Raw genomic sequence first — 13,039 nt, 5'->3', positions numbered from 1 at the left:
ATGTTCCTGCACTGCATGCTTCTAATGCCTCTTTACATCCAAATGAGCCTGAAGCTGTACAGTCAAATAATGATAGAAAAGTAAAAGAAGAGAAGCTGTCAGTGGAGCTGAATGCATCAGCGATGATAGGATCACTTCTGGCTTTTTGACATGCTGCATGCTGGGAGAGAGAGAAAGCTCCTCATACACTCCACCACTCCGCAAAAGGACAGAAAATGAACAATCAATGAACGCATGGGAGAAAAGTGGAGCTACTTCGGCTACGTCTACACGGAATGTTCAGGTGGAAAAGCAAAAGCTTTGTAGCGTTTGTTTTCACAGCAGCGGTGCTCAGAGCCCAAGGTGGAACTTCTGAAGACACTCTGTCTCCTTCTCCGCAGAAATGAAGGAAAAACACAACTTTCCAAAAAAAAGGTTTGGGCTCCGTGTACACGCAATCAAAATGGGTTTTCTATCCACATGAACTTTGGATTACTCACCATTGTTATTGTTTAGAGAATTGTTTTCTCTACATGCTTGTGTGTGGTTTTATTAAAAAAAAGAAAAAAAGAAAACAGCACCCGCTAGTGGCCTAGCATGAAAAATACCTCGTTTTCAGTGTTTCTGCCATCTCTGTGTGAACAGACATGGTTTAGTGTTGCCTTTCCTGAAAAAACACCCACATAAAACGATGCATTTTCACTCTAAACATTGTCATAGAAACGGAGCCCTGGAGGAAGCTGATGAATCTACAGCAAGAACATGCAAACTGTTCAAACCAGGGGCCACATTCATACAGCCCAATCTGCTCTGATGTTATCTCATAATGACGGGATGCTCTTCTGCACAAATAATGACAAATGGTTCACTTTTGTTTTATGGCAAATAATTAGGAGTTTATTAGTTATGAAAAGTAAAACGCAATGGCTTTGAGTGGATCGTAAGTTCATCTTTGTTTAGGGGCGTTAATGTATGACCACTGGGAATATCATGCACGGCTGATGCTGCAGTGATAGTATCACTTGAAATACGCACACGCATACACCCACACACACACACACACACACACACACACACACACACACACACACACACACACACACACACACACACACACACACACACACACACACACACACACACACACACACACACACACACACACACACACACACACACACACACACACACACACACACTTACGAAGAGAGTAAGAGGACGGATTAGGAATTAATTTGGTTCCCATTTAGCACAGAGGGTCATTTCAAAGAGACACCCGGCTTTGTCTCCGCACTGATATATGCTGCGGGGCTGATTGGTCTGAATTGGCTCTGTGACAAGTGTGTGTGGCAGTGGTGGGATGTGTATCGTCATCTGAGAAGCTGGAGAGGAGAGGAAGAAAAAGGGGAGGTGCCGGGCGTGCACCCAGAGAGGAAGAAGGTCAGACCTGGTGGGGATTGACAGACCCCAGACTGGCCAGAGGGGACCAGATGGAGCCACCTGACGACCCGGAAGTCCTGGAGGGAGCCGCCCTGCAGTCCAAGTGCGAGAGCACACCTCGGGTGAGTGAGATGGCGGCCCTACGGCAACTCCTGGAGAAGACGCTGAGAACCCAGGAGAATTCAATTCAATTCAATTCAATTTTATTTGTAAAGCGCTAAATCACATCAACAAACATCTCAAAGCGCTCTTACAATGATAGAGTACAACAGGACCCAACTAAACCCTTCCAAAGCAAGCAGGTGTAACAAGCAACAGTGGCCAGGAAAAACTCCCTCGCATGGAGAGAAGTTCAAGAACTCCCTCTTCAGGAAGAAACCGTGGGGCAGACCCTAGACTCTGGAAGGACGGCCATCCGCCTTGACCGGTTGGGGGGAGAAGTACATGGGATAGGACAGGGAGAGAGAGGAATAGAAGAGGGAGAGAGAGAGAGGCAGACAGGCCAGATAAGTACAAATACTAAGAAAAGTCTATGATGAGCGTTGGTCTGATGATGAGCCAATCTCAGTCTGGAGTTTAAGGGCCGTGCCGTTGCGGTGGGGTCCCGGTGCTGTGGTGGGGTCGGGTAGTAGGACCGTCGTAACTCCACTCTGTGAGTCTTGGGTCTGATCCCCTGGATCCTGCTCTCCTCCTGTCAGGGATAAAAAAGACTGCGGCAGTGTCTGGTGGCTCCAGTAATGTTGTTACACAGAGAGAAAGAAAGAAAGACAAGAAACAGAACCTCCAAATGTAGAGTTCCTCCCTTTAACGGGAGAGAAAAAATCCCCTCAGCAGTCTAGGCCTAGAGCAGCTCAACTTAGTGGTCCTATTTTATTCCTATTTTATTCCTAAGGATAAGCTTTATCAAATAGGAATGTTTTTAGTCTCCTCTTAAATAAACTAATGGTGTCGGCCTTTCGGACCGAGGCTGGTAGTTGATTCCAGAGTAAAGGAGCCATATGGCTGAAACTCCTGCCTCCTCTTTTACTTTGAAGGACTTTAGGGATTACCAACAGTCCTGCATCCTCAGAGCGAAGGGCTCGTGGAGGGTGATAAACTTCTAGAAGTTTCTCCATATAGGACGGAGCCTGGTGATGAAGAGTTTTAGATGTGATCAGAAGGATGTTGAATTCTATTCTAGATTTGATGTGAAGCCAGTGTAAGGATGCTAAGACTGGGGAGATGTGCTCTCTTCTTCCAGTTCTGGTTAGTAAACCTGCAGCAGCGTTCTGCTCTAGCTGGAAGATCCTAACAGAGGAGTTTGGACATCCTGACATTAGGGAGTTACAATCATCTCATCTTCAAGTCACAAAGGCAGGAAGCATTTGTTCTGCATCTTTGAAGGACAAGAAGTTTCTCATTTTTGCAATATTCCTTAGATGGAAGAAGGCTGTCCTGGAGACATGTTTAACATGGGACATAAAGGACAGATCCTGATCAGAAATAACACCCAGGTTCCTAATATCACTGTTAGAGGTTAAGGTAATATTATCTAAGGTAATCAGACTATCTGAAAAGTAATCCCTGAGCTTTTTAGGACCTAGGATTAGAACCTCAGTCTTGGATGTGTTGAGCATTAAGAAGTTGATAGACATCCAGGACTTAACGTCCCTGAGGCAGGACTCTAGTTTAACAAGTTGGTCGGCCTGATTGGCTTTAATTGATAAATATAGCTGAGTATCATCTGCATAACAATGAAAGTTAATGCTGTGTTTCCTAATTATATTTCCGAGTGGCAACATATAGAGATTAAACAATATCGGTCCGAGGACGGAGCCTTGTGGTACTCCACACAGGACCCCTTCATGTATTGAAGATTTGTTATTTACATGAACAAATTGAAAGCGGTCAGATAAATATGATTTAAACCAGTTTAAGGCTAAGTTTTTAATGCCGGCGGCATCTTCTAATCTCCTTAAAAGTATATTATGATCGACAGTATCAAATGCGGCACTAAGGTCCAGAAGAACTAAAACCGATAGAAGACCTCTATCTGAGGCCGTTAGAAGATCATTAGTAACTTTTAGCAGTGCAGTCTCTGTACTGTGGTTCATTCTGAAGCCGGACTGAAGGTCCTCTAACAGATTATTCTCGTGCAGATAATCATTGAGTTGTTTAGCCACTACTTGCTCCAGAACCTTTGACAGGAAAGGAAGGTTGGAGATGGGCCTGTAGTTTGAGAGAAGGCTTGTGTCTAAGTTTGGCTTCTTAATGAGAGGTTTAATAACTGCTAGTTTAAAGGATTGGGGCACATAGCCTATTGATAGAGACTGGTTAATAATTGCGAGTATAGAATTATTAATTAGTGGCAGTGCCTCTTTCAGAATTCTAGTAGGAATTGGGTCCAACAGGCTAGTAGTTGGTTTAGCAGAAGAAATAAGGGAATTTAGTTCGACTAGTTGTATTTGCTGAAAGCATTCCAGATGACTGTTAGGTTTAACCAGTTCCTCTGTTATGGGGCTAACGGACGGTAGGGTTTGATGGATGTTATCCCTAAGCCTTGTCATTTTATTTTGAAAGAACTTCATGAAGTCCTCACTACATATATTGATAGGAATGGTGGGCTCAACGCTATTTTGGTTCTTGGTCAGTTTGGCTACAGTACTGAAAAGAAACCGAGGGTTGTTTTTGTTTTCCTCTATTAAGGATGAGTAGTAATTAGTTCTACTTCTACTCAGAGCTTTCTTATAAGTTTTGAAGCTATCCTTCCAGGCTATATAATCTAGCTCTGTTTTTGTTGAACGCCAAGTTCTTTCTAATCTACGGGAGCGTTGTTTAAGCTGGCGGGTTGATGAGTTAAACCATGGGGAGGACTTTTCCTGTTTTTTCATTTTCATTTTTTGAGGAGCTATGTCGTCTAGCGTTGTTTTTAGCATATCTGTCAGACTGTTTGTTAGGTATTCAATGTCTGAGCTAGCAACAGTATACGGGTCAGGAAGATCCACTACTGATTCTATAGCAGAGGGAATTCTTTCCTTGAATTTAGTTACTATGTTATCAGAGAGAGACCTGGTTAACACGGCTTTAGCCGGAGGTTTATAACTATTTAGAACAAAGTCAAAGGTTATTAAGAAGTGATCTGACAGGAAATCATTGTGAGGAGAGATGGTCAGATGCTCTATATTCAAACCATAAGTTAGAATAAGGTCTAAGGTGTGTAGATGTTTATGGGTAGGCCCGTCTACTACCTGAGAGAAACCTAGAGAGTCAAGTGTAGATTTAAAGCTGGCACTGAAACTATCATTTTCTAGGTCAACATGAACATTGAAGTCTCCTACCATGATAACCTTATCTTTAGTCAGGGCTAGATCTGACAAAAATTCAGAGAATTCAGTTAGAAAAGTTGAATAAGGTCCAGGAGGACGATAAATGATTACAAATTCTACAGAGTTTACTATTTTATTTGACGGGTGTGGCATGGTCATGCTCAGACTGTCAAAAGAACTAAAGTTGGGTTTTGGGTTCATGTTAATTAGTAACTGAGAGTTATAGATGGCTGCCTCCACCCTCCTCCACCACTTTCACCAGCTATTTGAGTGTTAGTATGACTTGGAGGGGAGGCTTCATTTAGACTAACATACTCATCTTTACGTAGCAGGTTTCTGTTAATCCAAAGAGATCAATGTTGTGTTCACTTATCAGATCATTGACTAGAAGAGCTTTGGATGATAAAGATCTAATGTTTAGGAAACCACATTTAATTTTTTTGTCTTGATTTTGTCTAGTTTCACACTTGATACGGATTAAGTTTTTGTAGTCATTAGAAGTTATTTTCCTAGGTTTAGATAGTTTTATACTTGTGGTGGTCCGAGGGATAGACACAGTCTCTATGGGATGTTTAACTAAGTTAGCTATGGTTGGTGACTGCCCAGAGGGAAACTCAGAGAGGCGTGTAGGACTGCCACTCTGTTGCCTGGTCCCCACTCTGGTGCGTCAGGATGGAGGAGCTAATCTTTTAACTATGTTTCTAGATAAGAGGTACGCTCCATCCAACGTGGGATGGATGCCGTCCCTCCTGATGAGACCAGGCTTGCCCCAGAAGGACTTCCAATTATTAATGAAGCCTACCGAGTTACTGGGACACCACCCTGACAGCCAGCGGTTAAAAGATGAGGCTAAACATCTCGTCACTGATGAGGTTTGGGAGGGGGCCAGAGAAAACTACTTCGTCTGAAATGGTCGGCGGTATGTGCACACTGACTCTCCGTTAGCTTTGAGGACCTCAGACTTCTTCAGGCGAACGTCGTTTCCACCGCAGTGGATTACAATCCCTTTAAATCTCCGTTTATTCTTGGTCATTAGCTTTAGCTGGGACTCAATGTCGCCTGCTCTGGCCCCAGGCAGGCAGCTAACTGTGGCCGCTGGTTGTCCTAGGTTAACGTGTCTCACTATTGAGGAGCCAATAACCAGCGTGTCCTTCTCAACCAGCGTGTCCTTCTCAACCAGCGTGCTGCTGAGTGGGGCAAACATATTGGAGACACTGACGGAGGCCTGCGGGGTGTAGCGGGGGTGTCCGGTAGACTTCTTGCTGCTACGTTTACCCCTGGCAGTCACCCAACCGCCCTGTTCCCCCGGCTGCTCGGGGGCCACTGAGGGGGGGTTAAAGTTAGCAGCTACCTGCGCTGCTAAGCTAGAACGCTCCCCTCCAGCTAAACCTGGCGGCTGTTTACTAGCTACAGGGCTAGCCCTAAGCTCGACAGAGAGGAGACGTTCCTCAAGCTGACTCAGCCTCGCCTCAAGTGCTACAATAAAGCTACACTTTTCACAGGTCCCTGTGTCAGTAACTGAGGTCGAGGTGTAGCTAAACATCTGACATTTGGAGCAGGAAAAAATAGGAGGAGAGGAGGGGGAAGCCATGGCTAAACAGGTGCTAATAGGAGCTAAAACAGCTAAAACAAAGCAAAAACAGAGAGAAACTGGAAGGCAATCACCTTTTCGGTTTAGGAATCCGGTTCTTTCCGTGCGGTTCTTTTCGTCCAGTAGTTGGGTTAAGCAGCTCACCTGCTCTGAGCTCACCTGCTCTGAGCTCACCTGCTCTGAGCTCACCTGCTCTGAGCTCACCTGCTCTGAGCTCAGAGAAGGAGGCCTACAGGCAGGACCAGCGCTGGAGGAATATCCAGACACAGCTGAACCAGCTTCGCGAGGGTGCAGAGACAGAGCGGAGGTCTTCACCAACCGCACCTGCAACAGTGACAGCGGCGGCTCCAGCGGCGGCTCCAGCGGCGGCTCCAGCGGCGGCTCCAGCGGCGGCTCCAGCGGCGGCTCCAGCGGCGGCTCCAGCGGCGGCTCCAGCGGCGGCAGTCGCATCCATGGCAGGGCACCGAGGTAGCATCCCCAGGCTCGAGGAAGGGGATGATGTCGAACAGTACCTCACCACGTTCAAGCGGCTGGCAACGGCCTACCGCTGGACCAGGGACGAGTGGGCTGTTCTCCTGGTGCCCTATCTCACGGGGAAGGTCTGCAGCGCCTATGTGGCGATGGACACGGTTGCAGCCCTGGACTACAACCGAGTGAAGGAAGCGATCCGTCATAAATACGAAATCAATGAGGAGGTGTACCGCAGGCGGTTCCGAGAACCTGATGTCCAGCCTGGGGAAACCCCCCGGGAGCTGTACACACGCCTCAAGGACATGTTCTGTAAATGGATCCGGCCAGCTGGGAAGTCGGTCGAAGAAATCTGCGAGGTTCTGATCACCGAACAGTTTCTTCGTGTCCTCGCCCCAGACGTCCGAGTGTGGGTCAAAGAACATGGACCAGCAGATGGCCCGAGGGCGGCAGAGCTGGTAGAGACTTTCATGTCTGCACGGCAGCACAGAAACCTCCGGTGGGAGTCAAGACCGACAACCAGAGGTAGGTCTGAGGGGTTTGGTAATGTGAGTGGTTTCAAGTCTGCTGAGCCCAATAAGATGCCTGTGAGGAACCCAGTTACCCCAGTCAAGTCGACGGATAGCTCCAAGCAGAAGATCGCAGGGAAAGTAGTGTGCTATCATTGCCTCGAGGAAGGTCACATTAAACCAAACTGCCCTCAGCTGAAGTTAGAACACTCTGGTAATAGTTGTATTCCTAAACCAGAAGACAAAAATATAAGTTTTCTTGGCCGACTGCAAACGATCCCTGTCTTAATTAATGGAAAGCCTGCTTCTGCCTTGTTAGACTCGGGAAGTACCCAGACTTTGGTGCAGCCCCACTTAGTGGATCAAAGGGACTTCATACAGGGTAGGAATTTGAAGGTGCTTTGTGTTAACGGGGATGAGCATGAATACAGCACAGCAGAGGTCTACTGAAAAGTGAAAAGTCAGACATATCAGATGATTGTGGGGGTCGTGGAGAAGCTGAGTCACCCAGTGGTCATAGGACAGGATATTGTGGTGCTACCAAAATTGCTCCGGTCTTGTACGCCAGTTAATGTGGTGGTCACGTGTTCTCAGAGCCAGTTTCAGACCCCCGAGGAGGAAAAGATTGATCTCAGTGAGCCCAATAGCTTAAAGGAGTTGGCGTTTGCTGAAGCAGAAATTACTACCCCTGGCAGGGTAAAAACTAGGAAGACCCGCATGCAGCGCAGACAGGCCAAGCTCGTGGGTACGGTGGAGGAAGAGCTACTGAGTATGCAGCCAGATGATGTTTGGGGTGATGTTCCAGATGACATTGAGCAGTTGCAGAAGGAAGATGCCACACTGAAGGGAGCATATGACAGAGTCACACATATGGAGGAGGTTCCGACTGGGGTGAGTAAGACCTTGTCTGGAGAGGGCTTCATTGTGAGAGAGGGTTTGCTATACCATCAGCCAGGTGAGGGCAGAGCAGAGCAACTGGTGGTGCCTAGGCAGCTCAGGGAAAAGGTGCTCGTTTTAGGCCATGAGATCCCATGGTCAGGACATCTGAGCAATGCAAAGATCTATGAGAGGATAGCCGCCAGGTTTTTTTGGCCTGGTCTCTATAGGGAAGTGCAGGAATTTTGTAAAAGTTGCCCTAAGTGCCAGCTGACTAGCAAGAAACAGGCTAGACCTTATCCCCTGCAGCCGCTGCCCATTATTGAGACCCCCTTCTCTCGCATAGCTATGGACTTGGTAGGCCCCCTGGAGAGATCTCAGAATGGGTATAGATATATTTTGGTTATATGTGACTATGCCACCCGCTACCCGGAGGCTTTTCCTCTGCGTAGGATTTCAGCTCACCCCATAGCTCAGGCTCTGTTGCAGTTGTTTTCCAGGGTAGGCATCCCAGATGAAATCCTGACTGATCAGGGTACTGCTTTCCTGTCTAAAACCCTCCAACAGGTGTACAACTGGTTAGGCATCAAGGGCATCCGAACCACTCCTTACAACCCTCAGACTGATGGCCTTGTGGAAAGATATAATCAAACATTGAAAAGCATGTTACGGAAGTTTGTGGCAGCCAATGGAAAAGACTGGGACCGCTGGCTGCCCTACCTACTGTTTGCTTACCGAGAGGTTCCTCAGGCTTCCACTGGCTTCTCACCGTTCGAACTGCTCTATGGAAGACAGGTGAGGGGTCCTCTAGATGTGCTGAGAGAAGCCTGGGAGGGACCGAGGACCCCCACGACACGCAGCATTCTGGCCCATGTCCTTAAGATTGGGGACAAGATGGAGGGTATGACGGAGCTGGTGCAGGCAAACTTGAAGCAGGCCCAGTCGCAACAAAAGACCTGGTACGACAAGGCTGCCAGGCAACGCAACCTCCAGCCAGGCCAGAAAGTCCTGCTTCTGCTGCCCACTTCAGAAAACAAGCTCCTGGCCAAGTGGCAGGGACTATTTGAGGTGGTGCGGAAGATGGGTCCGGCTACATACAAGGTGCACATGCCGGGAAAGAGGAAACCTCGACAGACCTTCCACGTCAACCTTTTGAAAGAGTGGCATGAGAGGCAGCCAGGTCTCCAGCTCTGGGTGCAGGCTGTGGCAGAAGAGGAAGAGTGTCCGGGGCAGTTTTTCCCAATCCACCAGCAGACAGCGACCATGGACTTGTCCCATCTTTCCGCCCGCCAGCAGAAGGAGCTGGCAGCGATCATCTCTCCTGGACTTTTCAAGGAGACACCAGGTTACACCACGGTGGTGGAGCATACCATCCCTCTCAAGGACACAACCCCTGTGCGCCAGCGGATGTACCGGGTGCCAGAACGTCTCCTGCTACACCTGAAGGCAGAGGTGGAGGAGATGTTGGCACTGGGGGTGATTGAGAGGTCTGCAAGTGAATGGAGTAACCCGGTGGTGTTGGAGCCGAAGAAAGATGGGACCATGCGCTTTTGTATTGACTTTTGCCGGGTGAATGCCCAATCCCACTTTGACGCGTATCCCATGCCTCGGCTCGAGGACTTAATCGAGAGGTTGGGAAAAGCGTCCTATATAACAACACTGGACTTGTGCAAAGGTTACTGGCAGGTACCCCTGGCCAAGGAGGCCAGGCCGTACACAGCCTTCCGTACACCCCAGGGACTTTTTCAGTTCGTGGTCATGCCCTTTGGCCTTCAGGGTGCACCAGCCAGTTTCCAAAGGTTAATGGACATTGTTTTGGCTGGCACTGACTCCTTCGCCGCTGCATACCTGGATGACATTGTAGTGTACAGCACCACCTGGGAGGACCACCTGCGTCACCTAGGTGAAGTACTGCACCGCATCCAGCAGGCGGGGCTGACCATCCACCCGCTCAAGTGTGCTCTGGCCAAGGAGGAAGTGCAGTACCTTGGTCATGTTTTAGGCCGGGGTACGATCCGGCCACAAAAAGACAAAGTGCAGGCAGTACTGGACTCCCCAAGGCCCCACACTCAGAGGGAGGTCCGATCTTTCCTGGGCCTGGCGGGCTGGTATCGTCAGACTTTGCCCGGAGAGCAGCTCCCTTGTCTGACCTGACTCGGAAGTCGGGCACCTCCCAGAACCAGTGGGGGGAGGAACAAGAGTGGGCGTTCAAAGATCTGAAGGCAGCGCTCTGTAAAGACCCAGTGCTGCAGAGCCCGGACTTCGAACAGCCCTTCACTGTCCAGACCGATGCCTCTGGGATTGGTCTTGGGGCAGTGCTCCTCCAGGGGAAGGGGGAGGACCAGAAACCGGTGGCATATATCAGCCGGAAATGATTCCCCAGAGAAACGAGGTATGCGGCAGTGGAACTGGAGTGCCTAGCGGTCAAGTGGGCACTCAACAGTTTCAAATACTACTTGCTGGGCAGAGACGTCACCCTAGAGACGGATCACCGCGCCTTGCAGTGGCTGGGGTGCATGAAGGACTCCAATGCCCGCATCACCCGCTGGTTCTTGGCTCTGCAACCGTACCGTTTCACGGTGCAGTACAGAGCGGGTAAACAGAACACCGACTTCTTGTCTCGCCACCCTGTTGGCGAGACTCCAGAAGGGGTGGGAAATGTGAGAAGGTGATATTCCCTTCTCCCTTTAAAATAAAGACTGGAGGTCACCTGCACACGGTGGAAAAAGGGGAGTGCTTGTGAACGTTGGGAGTGGGGGCTGACAGACTGACAGAGAAAGTCTGCGGAAGCAAGCCTGCTGTGAGGCTGGGAGTGAATGATTTATTTCAACATTGGCAAAAAGAACCTTTGAAATAAATCTAATTTAATTTTGAAACGACTGTCACCTCATCCTTTTCTCATCCTCGCAACCACCACCAGGCCGAACACATCCCGAGTCGGGGTGACCGCCTCGGTCCCTCACAGTGTGTGTGTGTGTGTGTCCTTGTTTAGCCCCCTTTGCAGGGTCCAAAACCTGCTGCACTTGCAGAGTCGACTGTCCTTCAAGTGTGAATGTTGAATGTTATAACCATGTTATAGTCATGGTCGGATGTTTTTATTAAGGTTCAGGAATGATATCGGAAGTGCATCAAGTCAACAAGATAGAACCGCAAGTCTGTGTGTGTGTGTGTGTGTGTGTGTGTGTGTGTGTGTGTGTGTGTGTGTGTGTGTGTGTGTGTGTGTGTGTGTGTGTGTGTGTGTGTGTGTGTGTGTGTGTGTGTGTGTGTGTGTGTGTGTGTGTGTGTGTGTGTGTGTGTGTGTGTGTGTGTGTGTGTGTGTGTGTGACAGGGCTGGGATCACAATGAAAAGACTGTCCTGCTTATTAGCATTCAAAATGCAAAAAAAGCGGAGCAGACATCCGTACAAAATGTGAAGACAGAGGAGGAGCACCGGCAGAAAGCTCACACACATTTAAAGAGCACAAGCAAAGAAAAATTAGATTTGATCAAGACTAACTGCTGTGAGAAATATAAGCAATCAAAAAAAGAAGTGTGTTGTTAGCCCTGTGCTGTATGAAGACTGGGGTCTGCTTTTATTTATTGTAATTCATCCATAACTTTCTTCTTGTCTTGTTTGGTTGTCTTTTGGAAAACACTTCGATTTGTTCCGAACCACCACGAAAATTGCGTTAAAATCAAACTTTGGTTGCTTGAAAGGAACTCGCTAAATGTCATGAAAATGTTTTAAAATACCGAAAAATTGTTAACATTTGCGAGTTTAGTAAATCACTACAATCTCCTTTCTAACCACTTGATATAATGAAACATTGATCAAATAAGAGGAGGCTATATTTCATTGCAGTATCTATATCTTTTAAATCTTTAAAGTGTTGTTGTATTTTGTTCTCTGCCTCGTTACCAGAAATAATCACCTGACATGGGCTTTTTTTTCCCATTTGCTGAATACAACATATATCTAGGCCCTGCTTACCCCATAACGTTTCCAGTACAAACATATTGTTTGTGCAATTTCGTTTCAGTAAAGTTTTGCGTTTAGATTGGAACGTTCTGTGAAGTTTTAGTGGCTCCAAGCACCGTTGTGGTGGAAATAGACAACCAGCACACAGAGAAAGATTTTCCTGAATCTGTGTTGCCGCCAGTTAAGAAACACAGTTCTCTCGTTCGTTAAAGACCCAAACTGGTTTGAGCTTCTTCACACCTCACTTGAAAAAACTGGAGTTGCTGCATGTTTCCGTTCGTCAGTCAAGTGTCCAACTGGTGTGTTGAAGCAGGGCGGACAAGAGATTCTGCAGTCGGTGTCAAGTCGGCATTAGCAACAACCTCTGGTCGCGTCGCCAAGGGCAGAAATAAATCCTTCCATAGCCGATACATGAAGTTTAGTGCATCCTATGCCGTCAGCTTTACTATAAATTTGTTAGCTTGCTGTAAAAACCAAAAATCTCCTCGCAGCCGACATTGATCCTCTTTCACCTACAACCTGCTCCGCTGAGAGGCTGATTTCACTTTTTGTGAAGAGGTCCGGGTGATGGCATCGATTAATATGGCCTCATGGTTATGAGAATCCTTGCAGAGTATTGAACCTCTACTTTAGCCCCTGCCGTTGAATTCTCAACGAAAACAAAAGTAATGGTAGACTGTGTGATTAGTAAATGTATTCCCATATTTATTTGTTTATTTCTCCTTTTATAACTCGTCACATCATCAGCTTTATAACCTTTAACCAGAGTACCGGGAGTGGTTCTAAGGGACATTCACAAAATTCAGACGTCAAACTTGTCCTGTGGAAGAAGTCCTGAGAAGACAAGTCAAGAAGACAGTGGTTCTACTAGAGAGCCCATTGAGAAACAAACAGCTGATTCAAAGACAGAAGG

The sequence above is a fragment of the Lipophrys pholis genome, assembly GCF_963383615.2.
Source record: "Lipophrys pholis genome assembly, chromosome: 10".
Classification (NCBI taxonomy): domain Eukaryota; kingdom Metazoa; phylum Chordata; class Actinopteri; order Blenniiformes; family Blenniidae; genus Lipophrys; species Lipophrys pholis.
This window is presented reverse-complemented; position numbering follows the sequence as displayed.